Source organism: Heterocephalus glaber, unplaced genomic scaffold, assembly GCF_053883595.1.
Source record: "Heterocephalus glaber isolate CG9 unplaced genomic scaffold, H.glaber_assembly_v1.0 deba00001760, whole genome shotgun sequence".
NCBI classification, from domain to species: domain Eukaryota; kingdom Metazoa; phylum Chordata; class Mammalia; order Rodentia; family Bathyergidae; genus Heterocephalus; species Heterocephalus glaber.
In genome coordinates this window covers 6811528-6827764 of record NW_028258457.1, presented here as the reverse complement: position 1 = coordinate 6827764, position 16237 = coordinate 6811528, and the positions used below count along the sequence as shown (strand labels likewise).

Sequence of the window (16237 nt, the reverse complement as noted above, 5' to 3'; positions counted from 1 at the left end):
CTCGGGAAACCCATCCCAAAAGGCTTAAGAAACATCTGTAGGGAAATTTGTTTTAAATTTAAATACTTCTGCAAATTGGCAACAGAGCCCTTGTTTTATTTGAGCAAGGAAATCCCACAGAACGCCTTAGCATTGCAAGCAAGCAGGGATGGGCAGACAAGCCTGCGTGAGGCTCCTGGTCGGAACAGTTTCCAGGCTGCGAGATCATCTCTCTGAGTGGACACATGGGCGTGGACATGTGCCAAGAAAACCTTATTCCAGCACCCTCACGCTTGAATTGCATCCAATTTGCATGCATCACAAAATATTTTGATTTTGACTTTTTTGGGGGGCGGGTTATGCAGCTTTATTGAAGAAAAATAAATCAGTTACTAGCAGAGCTATTAGTTGATCACTCATCCATTGACAACTTGCATCATTTACTCAGTGCTGTATTAAACAGTGTTTTGGAAGATAGAGTAACTAATAGCTCCAAGCCTCCTAACAATTTGAATGAAAATTACAAAATGTTTTGAGACCCTATTTTGGAATACAAAGGGTGTTTGAGTTCCAATTTCCATTCTCTGTAGAACAAGAACAGGTCATTCCTTTATTGACATGCATAAAATACATCACATTTTCTGTTCTGCCGATGCTATAAATTCAATACCAGTTCTCCAGCCACATCAGTTATGAGCACAAAGTATATCATGTAACCTCATATCTCTAACAGTGGAAGGCTTAACAAGAATGGATGCTGCTAGAATAATGCTGCTTCCTCGCCGTGACAACCGAGCATCCATCTCCCACCCTCAGGTGGCTTCTTCAGCAGTTAGAGCTGTGAGGAATGGTTTAGTCTCATAACCAGGTTAGAGTGATGACATTGGCCACATAATACACATGCTCCATTTTTTAAAAAAGTTCTGAATCTTGGGCAACTGTTCTCTTGTAACTACTTTACAGTTTCTAAAAGCACTTGTTGTCCAAAGCTGGAAGAGCTTAAGTCTTCTCAAATGAGCATGTGAATGAATGGAGGGAGGTAAGCAAAAAATAAAATTAAAAAAAGATGAGGTCGGATATGGGAGCAGCCAGATAAGAAAATCAAAAAGAACAGTAATTTAAAGTTAATTCCATCTATAATGCAGGTTATTCTGCTTTTAAGGTAGCATCACATGGCATACTTCTGAGTCCATTCTCGAGATATTCTGTTGTACTTGTCTCTGTTTTATAGATCCGTGCAATCTCTGGCACTAGGGGGTCAATCTGGGTTTGGATCACACAGCAGTGAACAAATGGATAAAAGAACTTTAGAAACAGTTAAAGCAGGAGACCACTGTGATCTTAGGATATCAAGACAAATGCTGCCATTACTGTTAATATTTGGATGATAAATTCTTGTTGTAAATGCAACCTTAGGTGGTTTGAAGGGGGTAGTCTGTAGGAAAATGAATTGTCAAAAAGAATACACCACCTTGATATGGGCTGTCATTAGGTCCCATAATTGTGGCTTGCCCCTGGAACATGTCATCCCCAACTGGGCCTGCAGAACATTGTGCTGGAGGGTCACGGGCCAAATCACTAAGTTCCTTATTAATCCGCTTCGGCGCCATGGTACTTGCCGGTCCCGCCGCGTCTGGATGGTCCTCAGCTCCCAGCGGCTCAGACACGGCCAGAGGCCAGGCCGGGGCTCCTCGCCTGACCTCGCCTAGGCGCCTCCCCGGCCGACGGGGCTCCGCGCGACACCGCCACTAGATGTCCGCCGGACAGAAGTAGGCCGCGCGCCCGATTTTGACTTCTTGCAACTACTTCACAGTGTAAAACCACCCTTAGCTTGCACTGGTTGCCTCCTGGCCTGTAAGGAGTTATTGGTGCACGCCTCCCCCCCCCCCCCCATGCAAAACCTCAGAGGAAAGATACGTATCTTTGTGGGACACCAAAGGAGAATGATTTGCAGGACTGACAGGTGTTCTGAGTACGGTGAGGTCATTCATTGATCTAAGAACCATTTTGCCTGTTTTCTGGTGACATGGTCCTGAGATAACGTGGAACTCCGAAGGGAGCCGTGCAGCAGGGGGTCCACGGGGACCGCGCCTTAGTGTAGCGTCGCCATTGTTCTCCTTTGTAGCCAGTATGGATGTTTCACCCCTTTTCATGGCGAACTCACAGTTTCAGGGTTTTTGCAAATAAAGGTCATTAGAATTCAGCCCCCTCTCTGCCCAGTCTCTTTCCCTACTATCTCTGTTTCTGTTCGGTTCTTTCTGCCTGTCAGATTCTGCTTCACAGTTGTGTCCTGAGTGATGTATTGGATGAGCTCCTTATTAAGCGGCATTTTGGCTGGGCGTGGGGGTACACACTTGTAATCCCAGCTCCTTGAGAGGCTGGGGCAGGAGGATCCCAATTTAGAGACCAGCCTGGGCCACTTAGAGGAAACTTGTCTCAAAATGAAAAGTAAAAGAGAGCCGGGAGTGGCTCAGTGTGGAGTGCCTGGGCTCCATCCCCAGTACCACTCACTTCCACATACCCCTCAAGGCCTTCCTGAAGGAAGGTGACTTCCCGCTCGTGTCCCCTTCCGAGGGCCTCTGACCTCCTAGCCACTTCAGGACCCCTGGGCCATCTGGCCAGACCCGTGTCCTCCCCAGGAAGGCGTCCAAGTCCTGCAGGACCCCTGCTCCCTGGGGCCCTGGCAGCCCCTGCCTGGGACTCCTGGCCGTCACAGCTGCTCTGCCCTCTCGCAGTCCCCATGCGCCCGGCTCAGCCTCGCTGTCACCGAGAGCTCCCGGGGGAGGCCCGGCTGCCCGGCAGATTTGTGCCATCCTTGTTGCAAGTCCGTGCTTGTTGCCGCGAATCTGTGCTGATATCACCTAGCAACCTCGTGGCCCTGCCCGCTCCAAGTCCCTGTTGATCCACGGCTTAAACTTTGCCCTCCCTACACTCCGAGCCGCCCGGGGGGGCCTCGCTCTCGCCCTGGGCTGTCTGACCCCCAGCCCCATTGTGCCAGCGAGCAGAGCACAGCACCCAGCATCTTGCCCTGTCCTTGGCCTCCTTCTGCTCTTACAGTTGGTCTGATGATTGTGTGGTCTTTCTCTTTACACAATCTCCAATCAGAACTCCCATGATCGAACCCTGACTAGAACATGTTCATTCTTTTTTTTTTTTTTTTTTTTTTTTGGTACCAGGGATCGAACTCCAGTCCTTGTGCTTGCGCAGCAGGCGGCGAAACCACTGAGCTAAATCCCCAGCTCAATTTTTGCTTTCTTAATGAGAGAGGAATGATTCGTACTTTCTTGTCTTCGCCCATTTGTTGTAATTATAGTCTTTGGCCACTCCATCCTGCAGGCTGGAATTCCTTTGCTTTTTTACAAACTTCCCTTGGTATCTGTGGGGATGGGTTCCAGGCCCCACTCAGACACCAAGATGCCCTGGTTGCCTGTGTGATGTGATGGAGCATTTGCACATCCTCCAGCTTTGAATCCTCTAGCTGACTCACAATACCTAATAAAACCGGGCATGGTGGCACACACAAGAATCCCAGCACTCAGGAGGCTGAGGCAGGAGGATTGCCACAAGTTCAAGGCCAGCCTGGGCCGCATGGTGAAACCCTGTCTCAAAACACCAAAAAAAAAAGTTTCTTAAAAGAAATGAGAGTCTGCCTCAAGTCATCAGTAAGGAGAAAAATACATGTTTGCTATCAAAACAGCCTCCTCTTTCCTTCTGTGAATAGCCAAGCTGTCACTGGGGTAAACTCCGCATAGCTCTGAGTCATGGAGTGGCGGCACACATCTGTGATCCCAGCACTCTGGGAGGCTGAGGCAGGACGATCTCAAATTCTAGCTTGGGCAACTTAGCGACTTAGCAAGACTGTCTTTAAAAAAAAAAAGGCTGGAGGGGCCGGGGATTTAGCTCAGTGGTTTCGCCACCTGCTGCGCAAAACGCGACGGGAGTTTGATCCCTGGTACCAAAAAAAAAAAAAGGCTGGCGATGCAGCTCAGTGCCAAGGGAATGGGTTTAATCCCCAATATTGCAAAGGGGGGAGAATGGGGTCCAGAATTTCAGGACATATAAACAACTATAAATACGGAAAAAGACACAGCTCTACTTAAATCAGAAGGAAGGTTTTGAATAGACATTTCTCCAAAGAAGATACACAGTTGGTTCATGAACGCTGCTGAGCACCACGAATCCTCAGGGAAATGCAAGCAAAACCACGAGATAGCACTTCACAGCCATTTGGATGGGTATTAGCAGAAAGGAAGGAAACACGTTGGCGAGGATGTGGAGGAAGTTGGAACCCGTGTGACCCGTTGGTGAGAGTGTAAAATGGATATGCTACAATGGAAAACAGCACAGTGGTGCCTCAAAGATTAAAAGAATTATCATGTGATCCAGCAGTTCCACTTCTGGAATTATACCCTGAAACTGGACAAATGTTTATTACAGTGTTATTCACTACAGCCCAACAGTACAAGTGACCCAAGTCTCCAGTGAAGGAAGGGTGGATACACACGGTGTGGTCCATCTGCATGATGGACTATTACTCAGCCGTGAAAAGGAGTCCTGACATGCCACAGCAACGATGGACCTTGAGGCTGCACTGCTCAAGACCTGAGCCACGCACAACAGGACATGCAGCTCAGGGCCCCACTCCCAGGAGGTCCAGCGTGGTCAGATCCACAGGGACAGGAAGGAGGATGGTGCTGGGCTGGGGAGGGAGGGGGGTCAGCATTTCCTGGGACAGAGCTCAGCTGGGGAGATGGAAAGTCCTGGAGGTGGGCGGCGGGGACGGCCCAGCTGTGGGATACGCTCGATGCTGCTGAGCTGGGTTCTTAAACATGGTTTAGAATGGTAAATTTTGTTTTAGCACAATGTGAAATAATAATACTGACAAGATGACTTACTCTGATGGCGTTTCCCAGACCGACACTGGAGGAAGCCTGTCCTTTCCAGTCTGCACCTGCGCATTTCCACAGCTCCCAGGCCAAGTCACGGGATCACAGCTTTTTATTACTTTTCTTAGTTTCCACAAGCTAAGAATGTTTTTTTTTTTTTTTGCATTTTTAAGTGATTGAGGAAAAAAGAATATTTAATGGCAGGAAGCGGTGTGAACTATAAATAAAGTTTTATTGGAAGAGCACCAGGCCCGGAGGAGGATTGGGCAAGGAGGCGCTCTCCCGGGGCACTTGGCTTGAAAATGTGCCAAAGAAACTCAGTCTTCAACCAACAGAATATTTTAATGCAGTACTTTTAAAAATCCAAGTATTGCCAGCCAGGACCAGTGTCAAACACCTGTCATACTGGCACTTGGGAGGCTGAGGCAGGAGGGTCTCGAGTTTGAGGCCAGCATGGACCACATGGTGGGACTCTGTCTCAAAAAATAAACCAAACCAAACCAAAAAAAAAAAAAACCCAAACAAAGAAACAACAAAAAAAGCCAAAAATAAAAATCCGTGAGGAGCAAATTATCAAAATTTTAAATGAAAATAGGATCAACATTCTAGGCTTTTCCTCCAGCCCCAGGCTGCAGTGTGGCCTTTGAGCAGTGGCGACAGAGACTTATGTGGCCCACAAAGCCTGAAAGATGGAATCCCTGGTGCTCCCTGGGGGGTTGGCGAAGGCCCGAAGGACATCACTTTGGGAGAGGACCGTCCCCTGCCTCCTTAGTCCCGAGCCACAACTGCCACCAACCACACATCTGCCCTGTCCTCTGTCTCCTCCGCCTGCCTTTCTGTGTATCTCCTGGGGAAAAATGAGTGTACACTCCTTAATTATTTAATGTGGGGATAATGGCATTTGAAAGTCAATAGCGGCAATTAGCACCGAATTAATAGGCACACTAATGCCTTGCGCTGGCTGGCTACTTGCAAGATGACTCGCAGGAAACATTGGTAGAAGCCACCACCTTACATTCAGGTTAAATAAATACTCAATCAGTCAACTCTTCACTTAGAGGGCTTTAACGTCACTAGGCTTCTTTTTTTTTGAGATAGGGTCTTGCTATGTAGCCCAGGCTGGCCTCGAACTTGAGGCAATCCTCCTGCCTCAGCCTCCTGAGTGCTGGGCTTACAAGTGTGAGCCACCATCCCCAACTATGACAGATTTTTAAATAGCAAATTGCTTCTTGGTATTTTGTTTTGTTTTTTGCTCTTGTTCTTTCTCCCTATGATTTAAAAAGTGATTTTTAGCTAGATATGGTAGTGTTCACCTGTAATTCCCACAGTAGGGAGGCTGAGGCAGGAGTGCAGCAAATTTGAGGGTAGCCTGGGCTACATAGTGAGTCTTTGTCTCAAAAAACCAAAACAAACAAATAAATAAAATACTAAAAATAAATTAACAGTGCTCTTTGATAAATGTAAGTCAGATTCTTTTGCACCTGTGGATTCAGCCTTTCAGCAATTCCCTTGGCAACTGGAATAAATTCCAGACCTCTGCTGCCCGAGGGTCCCTGCTACCCCGGGGCCTTTGCATGTACTGGTCTCTGGGCCCAGTGTCCTTGCCCACATCTTCCTGAAGCTGGTCCTTTCTGGGTGCCTGTCTGATTTCTTTCTTTCTTTCTTTCTTTCTTTCTTTCTTTCTTTCTTTCTTTCTTTCTTTCTTTCTTTCTTTCTTTGTTTGTTTTTTTTTTTTTTGAGACAAGTTCTCCCTATGGAGCCCAGGCTGGGCTCAGACTCTTGATCCTCCTGCCTCAGCCTCCTGAGTGCTGGGATGATGGGTCTTTGCCACAACACCTGGCTTAAGAGCAGTACTTTCATCTGATTTGTTCACCCGAAGGTCCTCAGAACCCAGAATGCTGCTCAGCACTCAGTAAATCCACTTTTTCTTTCTTTTTCTCCTTTTAAGGGTTGGAGTGTAGCTCCGTGGTGGTGCTTGCCTGATACACACGAGGACTCCAAAAAAACCCCTTTTATTTCTTCATATTCTCAGTCCACACGCTCAGTCATGTAGATCCTGGCCGCCATCTGCTGCCTGTCCCTCTAGCAGTGCCTTTTTCAGGTGTCACATAAGTGGGAACACAGGGCCCGCTTTTGACCTTGGCTTTGAGATTCACCCTGCCTGTTGTTGCGTCTGTTGGTGGCCAAGTGGTCTGTTGTGTGATTGGGCCACAGCCTGAGCCTCCGCTTCATTTTCTGTTCATGGTGGATGGGGGGTAACAGTGCAGCCACTGGGTGTAAGGGGGTCTTCGTCTGTTTTTCCCTCCTCCCTCCCTCCCTTCCTCCCTTCCTTCCTTTATTCCTTTTTTTTTTTTCAGTACTGGGGATTGAACCCAGGGCCTTCACCCCAGTGGCTCCATCCCCAGCCCTTTTAAAACTTTTTATTTTGGGACAGGGCCTTGCTAAGTCACTAGGTCAGTGGTGACGAACCTATGGCATTCATGCTGCAGTGGGCTGTTTGTACCACTGAAAGCTGTTATTGTGTTTTTCTTTTAGGACAAAAGCTGTTAATGTATGAGTTGTTTTTTCTAAAGTGAAACCTCAGTATTCAGGTTTAATTGCAGTGTTGGCATTTTGCGATAAATAAATGGGTTTTGGGTTGCAGTTTGGGCACTTGTCTCTAAATGGTTCGCCATTGCTATACTGGGTTAGGGCAGGACTCAAACTTGGATCCTCCTGCCTCAGCCTTCCAAGTGGCTAGAATTATAGGCATTCTCCCTCATGCCTGGGTTATGGCTGGATTTTTTTTTTTTTTGGTACCGGGGGTTGAACTCGGGACCTTGAGCTTTCGAAGCAGGTGGCAGAACCACTGAGCTAAATTCCTGGCCCATGGCTGGATTTTTTAAATGTAAATTCATCATACAAATATTTGAAGGTTTGCTGCATTCCAGGCCCTGCAGGTCCTGGGTTTCTTTTTGGAGAGCATGCTTCCTTTTTTAATGGCCGCAGAGAATTACTCAAAGTTGTACAGTGATTCATGTAACCATTTCCCTGTGGGCGAACACTTTGTTTCTGTTTGTACTTGTAACTTTAGCTAAGCCACCAGGGACGTGGTGTCTGTATCCTCCCCCCCCACCCCACCCCCACCCCCTGCCCTGCCCAGTACTGGAGATTGAACCCAGGGCTTTCACACTGAGCTCCATCCCCAGCCCTTTTCATTTTTTATTTTCAGACAGGGTCTTGCTAAATTGCTCATGCTGGACTCAACTTGAGATCCTCCTGCCTCAGCCTCCTAGAGTGCTGGGGTGTCAGATGTACACGGTATTCAGATGTACATGCTCAGCGTACATGGGTAGTTTTTTTTTTTTTTGGCACCGGGGATTGAACTCGGGTCCTTGTGCTTTGTGCAGCAGGCGACGAAACCACTGAGCTAAATCCCCGGCCCATACGGGTATTTTTAAGATACCTTCGGAGCCCCACTCTCCATCTCTGACTGTTGCTTTGGCCTTGTCCCGAACCTTTCCTGCAGCAAGTGGCCCTGCCCGGGATGGGCACACTGCCAGATCCTCTCCTGTCTTCCAATCCATGCTGCACAAGGGGTGGGCAGGGCCACCAGCACAATGACAGAAACCCCAGAAACTGGCAACAAAGGAGGGAGCAGAAAGGTTCTCCTTCAGGGGAGCTAAGGTGAATTTAAGGACCAATCCAGGCTAGTCTCAAACTTGCGATCCTCCTTCCTCAGCCTTCCAAGTATCTGGGATTATAGGCCTGAGCCCCCACACCTGGCTGATAGTTTGAATTTTGATCTTTGCTCGGGCTACAGATTTCTCGGTCTCTCTGTCTCTCTGTGTCTGTCTGTCTGTCTGTCTGTCTCTCTCTCTCTCTCTCTCTTCTCCTTTCATCAGTTGCTACTTATCAAGCCATTTACATGCTCCTCCACTGTGCCGTACTTGGCTCTGATGCCCCCAGGTCTCACAGAAGGGCTGGATTTCTAAGGAGGGAAAAGAGGATGAGTGAAAAAGTACCATTCCCCAAGCAGAACTACACACTACCCTCGGAAAGGAGGGCTGCTACCTTTGGCGCGAAGTACCGGGCGAGAAATGAGCACTAAGTGTTTGGTTAAAATGACCAAGTGCACAAATATGCCCTGGAATGGTTGTACCATAGCAGGAGGCACTCCCTAAAGACTTTATCAAGATGATTTGTTTTTCCAGTCACAAATGGCAAAGAGCACAACTGCTTTTAGGGTTTCAGAGGTTTAAATTGGCGAACATCAGCAGGCAACCCTGGTTATGTTATAATGGAGTGAATTCCCGCGATGAGGCTGATGGGTATTTATTGAGCATTGACTATGTGCTGGGCCCCAGCGGGTTGCGTCATGCTCCAGAGTTATGTCATACAACCAGCTGAGGTGGTTTAGAATTATTTGCTCCATGGATGGGCAAAGAAATGGAAGCGCAGAAGGGTTTAACTCACTGGCTAAATGTCACCCAGCTAAAGCCCAGAGGATGCAGGCTTTGGACACAAACCCTCCTCTCAGCAACTGCGTTGTGTGGACACAGGGGCGCCTGCCCTCCGCTTGGCTTCCGGAGCTCTGTGTCCCCTCAGTTCTCCTCCTTTCTCCCTGGCTGCCCCTCTCAGTCTCCTCCACCGCATCCTCCACCTGCGTGTGACCTTGAACTTGAGGAGGGCCTCTCTATGCCCACTTTCCTGGCGACTGCATCAAGTCACAAGAGTTGAAGTGCATCTCAGGACAGCGCTCTGTGTCCCAGCCTGGCTGTGTCTTGTGGCTCTGTCTGCCCCGCAGGTGCAGAGCTGCTGCCTCGTCCCCCGCCATTGGGCTCCCCACCCCCAGCCTCTGGCATTGACTCCTCCTGTCCCTCGGGCCTCTTCAGTGTCTCCACCTCAGAGTGCTTTTGTCACCTGGGTCCCTGCCACCTCTGACTGGTGTCCAGCCTGGGCTTCTGCCTCCACTGAATGCTCCCCACTAAGTGGTCCTGATGCTTCCAGATGTGTTACTCGGTGTCCCTGAGCCCCACCTTCCAGGGCCTGCCCACCACACTCCCAGACCCGCTGTGGCCCTTCCCTCTGTAAGACCACCTCCCTCACCTTCCTCTTCTTCCTCCCCTCCCTCCTTCCATCTGCCATAAGAAAGTGCCCCAGGCTGGGTGGCTCATATGGCAGACACCTCTCACAGCTGTAGCTCTGGACATCTGAGATCGGGGTGCCTGCGGGGTTGGGCTTTGGGGGACCCTCTCCTGGGCTGCAGATGGCTGCTTCTTGCTGTGCCTTCATCGGGTGGAAGCACACCAGAGAGCTCTCTGGGGTCCCCTTTGCAAGGACACTGAGCCCTGTGACCCAATCCCCTGGTTGGGAGACACATCCGGTCTCAGCCTCCCACAGCTCTCTGCCCCCCACGGTTGGCTCCTCAAGTGACCTTGTGACCTCGAGTGCCTGATGAGACAACTGTCAGCAGGTAGGCATGGCCAAGACCAGTCACCAGGCTCAACCAGAACCCAGAAGATGCTGTGGAGGACCAAGCCTCCTGTGGTGGACACTTGTCACTTTGAAGGGAGGACAAGAAGGGACAAGGGAAGTCCACACCCTTCTCCACTTCCAGAAGAGGAAGAGCAGATGCAAGTGACAGGGAAGTACTGGGATGTCAGCCTTGTGCCATCAGCCCCGGCTAGAACTCAGCCTTTGAAACACTCACTGTTCAGCAAGGTTCCTGGCCTCACTCCTTAGTCTCGTGTTACATTTCTTGCTCATCTTGCATAGTTCAAGCATGACTTCGTGAGAAACAGACATTTGTGTTTGATGTGATCTGGAACCTCTTCTTACTGCAAGTTGTGTGTCTCTCTGTACACTGAGCAGGCAGGAAAACTAGTTAGGGTTATTAGACCTCAGACTGAGGAAGACTTGAGTGTGGATGGATCGGCCACTTTGGCAGAGCTGGAGCAAAGTGTGTGGGTGTGAACGCGAAGGATGAGGCCCTGGGCTGGGGGCAGGCTCTGCTCCTGCGGAGCCCCAAAGCCTGGGGCCAGTGACTTTGAGGTGAGGTCCACAGACCCAGGCCACAACACCTGATGCCCAGCCCCGCCTGTGGCTGGCTCCAAGGTCTCCTGGCTGTCCTGGCGGCTACAGGGGACGCTGCTCTGGCTGCCAGGGCTGCCAGGACATGCGGGTCTTCCATGGCCAAGGGATGGAAGTGGGGCAGGAGCTCCCCAAAGGGACCGGGCTTCGTGACGCCCCACACCTTGCACCCAGGCGGACACTGCCACAGACCCAGCTCTGGCAGCCCCTCTTGTCTTCCACAGAAAATCGCACTGTGAGCCTTTGTGGTGGCACATGCCTGTTCTCCCAGCACTTGGGAGGCTGAGGCAGGAGGATCACAGCAAGTTTGAGGCCAGCCTGGGCTACATAGCGAGATCCTGTCTCAAAAACCAAAATAGTAACAATAATAGTAATAATAATGAGTCACATCATGTCCCATCCATGTAAGAATGTCCCCCTGGCAACCCTCCTTTGCCCTCCTGCTCCTCCTCATGATACGTCTTTCCCACCAAAATCCACGCTTGCTCTACCATGTTCAGCCCTTTCTCCACCTTCTCCTTCTAGCTCCAGCCCCTCCTCTCCTTCCCATGCCACCAAAGTGCCCCCAAGGGCTCTTCCGGATGCTCCCGATGCTCTACCTGGGTCTCATGTCCTCGCTGATCTCTGTGGCTGGTTCCCGCACTCTTCCCCCAGAACTGCTCTGTCCTGGTCCTTGGTGACTGCCACTTCATTGAGTCCAGTCATCCCTTCTCAGCTGCAAATTCGCATGGTGCTTCCACTTGCTTATACTTGTTAGGTGTCTTTGCTGGGTTCCCTCCTCTTTAAGATCTCTAAATGAGCAAGAGCCTTGGAACTCAGTCCTGGGCCCCTTCTCCTTGCTATTCCTCAGTGAGCCCCAATAGTCTTGTGGCTTTTAATAGGTCATTTATACGCTGATGGCTCCAGCCTGCATCCTCTGTACACTGATGGCTCCAGCCTGCATCCTCCGTACACTGATGGCTCCAACGCTGCCCCTGGGCCCCAGACTTCCTCTCTGCCTGCTTTTTCAGCCTCCCAGCCAGGGTGTCTAAGAGCCTCTCGCAGGCGTGTTGAGTTCATACCTTTAGAACTGAGCTCCCAGGCTGCTTCTCCTGTGGTTTTCCTGGCCATCCTTTTAGTTGCCAGAAACCCTGGAGGCACCTGGACTCCTCCTTTCTCTCTGATCCCACATCTAAACCATCAGCAAACTCCGCCTCGGATTTTATCCAGCGTCTGACCGCTTTGTGCCTCTCTATTGCCGCCTCCTAGGCCAGGCCACTTTCCTTTGCCTGGAGTATTGTATTAGCCTCTTAACTGCCCTCCCTGCTTCAGACAATTCCTTCTCTGCTCTTTTCATCTCAGCAGCTAGAGGGACTTGGTCAGAGAGCAAGTCAAACCAGGTCTGGGCCACAGCCTTTTCTCCAACTCCTCACCTTCTGGTTCACTGGGCTCCATCCCAAGGCCTACAGGTCCCGCCCCAGGGCCTTTGCACTGCCTGTTCCCAACAGCAAGAATGTTCCTCCCTTGATATCTGGTGCTATCTCTCACTTTCCTCTAGTGAACTGCTCTGGGGGCACTGGAAAACCCTTTGAAAGTTACACCCCATCCCAACTGGGCTCCTTGTCGCTGTCTCATCCCTCCACCCTGTGGCATCTGACACTATCTGATAGACATGTCGTGTATTTTCCCACTTGTTCTGTGTGTGTCTGTGTCCCCCAACACATGCGTACTGGCGCATAAGCTCCCTGAAGGAAGGGGAGGGGGCTTCATCTGCCCGGGTTACTGGTCAGTGCCTGTCCTGGCCCACACTAAGCACTAGGCAAGTATTATTGAATGGAAATCAATGCATGATACATCCAGGATCCCTGCATTAACCCCTTTAGGATACGAGATTTGGGGTCCTCACAGCTGTGCACCAAATCTTCCCTGTGGATGGAGAGCTCAGGCAGAGTCTAGCCACGTCCCCTAACCCCAGAGTCCTGAGGCTTTGGCTGCTGGCAGTGCCACCCCCAGGCCTAGACAGCGACACTGTCACCCGCCACAGGACACATGACGCCTCCATTGTAGGTGATGGCGCAAGAGTCTGGGCTGCACGCTCCTCGTCTTTCTGGAGTGCAAGTTTCCATTCCAGCAGCGTGGAATCTACCTTCCCTTCTCAGGGAGCTGTGTGGGCCCCTTCTGTTTGTTCTAGAAACAACTCCAGGGTGGTATCTTAAGGAAACAGCCTTATCTACGCAGCAGCCTTATCTGTCTCGAAAGCCAAACCCAAGTGGAGGGCTAAAGGGTCGTTTGATCCCACACAAACCCCTACTACATCCTCAGTGTGTGCTTTCGTATTGTCCACTGTTGACCCGTGGCGGCCAGAGCCACCCCTCCCACGGCCTCGTGCTCCCTGATCCCCTGGTAAGACAGTGGCACCCCGTCCTCTTCTGGGGCCAGAGCTGGGGCACCCATGTGCCACTGGCTGCTCAGGGCAAAGCTACCACCACTTAGCTTGGACATGAAGCCTACAGTTTTTTTCTCCAGGGTCAAGACTGCTTCCTGCTAGGGACATCCCTGGTGCCTCTGGCCAGAGCGGTGCCCTGTGCGTCCTGCCATCGGAGGGCATCTGGTGTGGCCTCCTCTTAGCAGTTTCTGGTCCCCGAGGAGGGGAGACACAGTGACATCGGGTGAAGTCCACCAGGACAGGGCTGGAGCTGAGTCAGCGGCTGCAGTGGAAGAAGGCTGTTAGATTAGGCATCTGCCACTCTGCTTTTACATTTTTTTCAAAGGTCCCAATCCCCGAGTCCCTTTAGTTTGCCCAGGAAACACTTGTGCCTCTATGAACTCTCGGCATTGTTTGTTTGATGATAAATACATTCTTTCCTCTTGGAGAAAAACGCACTTCTCCCAGACCGAGGAAGGATCAAAATCCCTCCTCGGATGCCCTCATACCAAGGGGAAAGTTGGTCCTTCTTAGGTTTTGTTATTTCAGAACAAATATGGTAAACTGTTTTCCCTTCGGTTACTATAGAGAAAAGATTATTTGCCTTTCTCTTCGGTCTTCTGAAAATAATAGATTACATATTTGGGAGGGTTTTTTTTTAGATCTGGTTAATGTGAGATAGAGGGGGTTGCTCTGGGGATGACATTGTTTGGTTTGGGAAGTATTCTCCCGGTTGCCCAGCAACGGGCGCTTGGAAACAGGAGTGGACTGCGTTGTCCCTGGCAACCGTTGTTACTTAGCAAACAATGAGGGCTGGGCAAACAGCGCCAGAGCTGGGGACTCCAGGTTTTAATTGAACATCTGCATATATTTTTCTCTGCCTGAATGATGTTGGAGTTTGTGGAGCCTCAACAGGTACAGGCGTCCACCGGGGGTCTGCTTAAACCGGGGGTTGCTGACTGTCTGTAGATGAAAGAGGAGGTTTCTGGCCATTTGACTCTGCCCTCGACTGTGCCCAACTAGAGACTTATTTTAGCCTTAAGTGGAATTTCTTCTTTGATCTAATTCCTTGTGTTTATAAAATTATGACTTGGCCAACCTACTACCCCACGTCACTGATGAATCTGCAATTTCTGAGCACTTCTGAGCACCATGTTTTCATTCTTTCTGCTCAACAATGTCAAGAGAGCAGAGCCAAACCCCAGGTCACATGCATGCAGGAGGGACGATCACGTATAGGGTTGGGGGGAGACGGAACTGAACCTGGAACCTGAGTGCACTGTGTTTATGAGGGAGGGTTGCGTGCGTTCCTGCTCACAGGGAGTCTGACCCGTCATCAGCATGCTGCAGCTACCTACAGGTTAGATTTTGATCAGAACAGCCCCCCCCCCACACAGTGGCAGCCAGAGATAGCAACTGTTTACAAGGACTTGTTGCTTAGGTAAACACACCCCTGAGCTCATTCAGAGCTGGGCACACATGTCTTTCCCTCTGCCCAGCTCTGCCCCCGCCCCCACAGCCAGAGTTATAAATTGAGACCTGGTAGCCAGGGTAGGTTTCTGTTGGGGGCTTTCTCCTCCTGTATTCTGCTCAAGTGCAGTCTGACTAGTGCGGACCAACTGCAAATGTGCAGCCCGTATCAGACATGCCAGCCCCGCAGTAACAGCTCTGGTGAGAACCACTTTACTGGTGTGGATTTTCTCTCTCTCTCTCTCTCTCTCTCTTTCTCTCTTATGGGCAATTCATTCTGTAGCTGAATGCCCCAAGAAACGTGCACTGGCCAGGCATGGTGGTGCACGCCTATCATCCCAGCACTCTAGAAGGCTGAGGCAGGAGGATCCCAAGTTTGAGCCCAGCTGGAGCAACTTAGTGACTGAGGGAGACTCTGTTTCTAAATATAAAAATTAAAAAGGGCTAGGTCTTTAACTCAGTGCAAAGGCCCTCAATTTAGTCCAAAGAAAGAAGAAACCATTCACTGTCCTTGTATATCAGCGATTCAGCTAGTGTCTCAAGAATAAAGCATCTGAATGAGTTCCCCAACTTCCTTTTGCAGCGGGTCTTACAATGGAATGTCACTGTGTTATGTAACAAACGAAAACCGGCTGTTTTTATTTTTAAGGCAAGCTTGTTAGCTGTCACCCTATTAGATGCAATTAAGATCCAACAACAGGGCCGGGGATGTATGTAGCTCAGTGGTTCCGGCGCCTGCCTCTCAAGTGCAAGGTCCCGAGTTTGATCCCTGGTACCAAAAAAAAAAAGATCCAACGATGGCAAATTTTGCTGGAATCAAAATAAGTAAGTTCTGTCTTACATGAAAATTCCTCAAAAGTTTAATTGAGGCCTGGGATTTAGGTCAGTGGTTCCACCGCCTGCCTCGAAAGTGCAAGGACCTGAATTTGATCCCCGGTACCAAAAAAAACGTTTAAAAAGTTTAATTGAAATTCACACGCCCTCTGCCACTTCTTGCAGTAGGATCGACAAAGAAAATCATTACTTAAAGATAAATCCTTTCCGAAAAAGTGTGCTTTCATTCCGCATATTATTTCATATAGTATGCCAGTCAGCAAGTCAGTTTTCAGGAAAGAGAGCCTCATTTAAAATTTTTTTTTTTAAATTTATCACTTAAAAAACAAAAAAACCTTTCCATGTTCCTGCATCAGGCTGCCCAGCTTGGGCAAAGACTTCTCAGTTTCCTCCCAAATCAGCTGACAGTGGGCTTGGGTGATCATCAGGCCCCTCCCGTGCTGTGGCTTTAAGTGGAAATCCTACAGTGGAGCTAGGCCACTTCTTCCATTTGAACATTCCTGAATAGCCAGGTGCGGTGGCGCATACTGGTCATCCCAGCACTCTGGGAGGCTGAGGCAGCAAGATACCAAGCTGGAGCCCAGCCTGGGCA

At 49.9% G+C, this 16237-nt stretch overlaps 1 protein-coding gene and 1 pseudogene across 12 annotated transcripts in view; one reads left to right on the top strand and one right to left on the bottom strand.

Moving 5' to 3' along the window:
- Rfx2 (regulatory factor X2) overlaps window positions 1-16237 on the top strand; it is a 121046-nt gene that overhangs the window by 62509 nt on the left and 42300 nt on the right. For 2 of the 12 annotated variants that reach the window (XM_087201329.1, XM_021245287.2), the window contains exon 1: window positions 14989-15012. The exons of 8 other annotated variants lie outside the window; for them this stretch is intronic. The gene's annotated coding sequence lies outside the window, so the exon portion shown is untranslated. Of the gene's footprint in view, window positions 1-14038; window positions 14257-14988; window positions 15013-16237 lie in introns of those variants that run through there. 2 more of the 12 variants (XM_021245286.2, XM_013065957.3) reach the window with 2 other exon arrangements.
- LOC101703943 (ubiquitin-conjugating enzyme E2 D3 pseudogene) lies at window positions 570-3177 on the bottom strand (annotated as a pseudogene).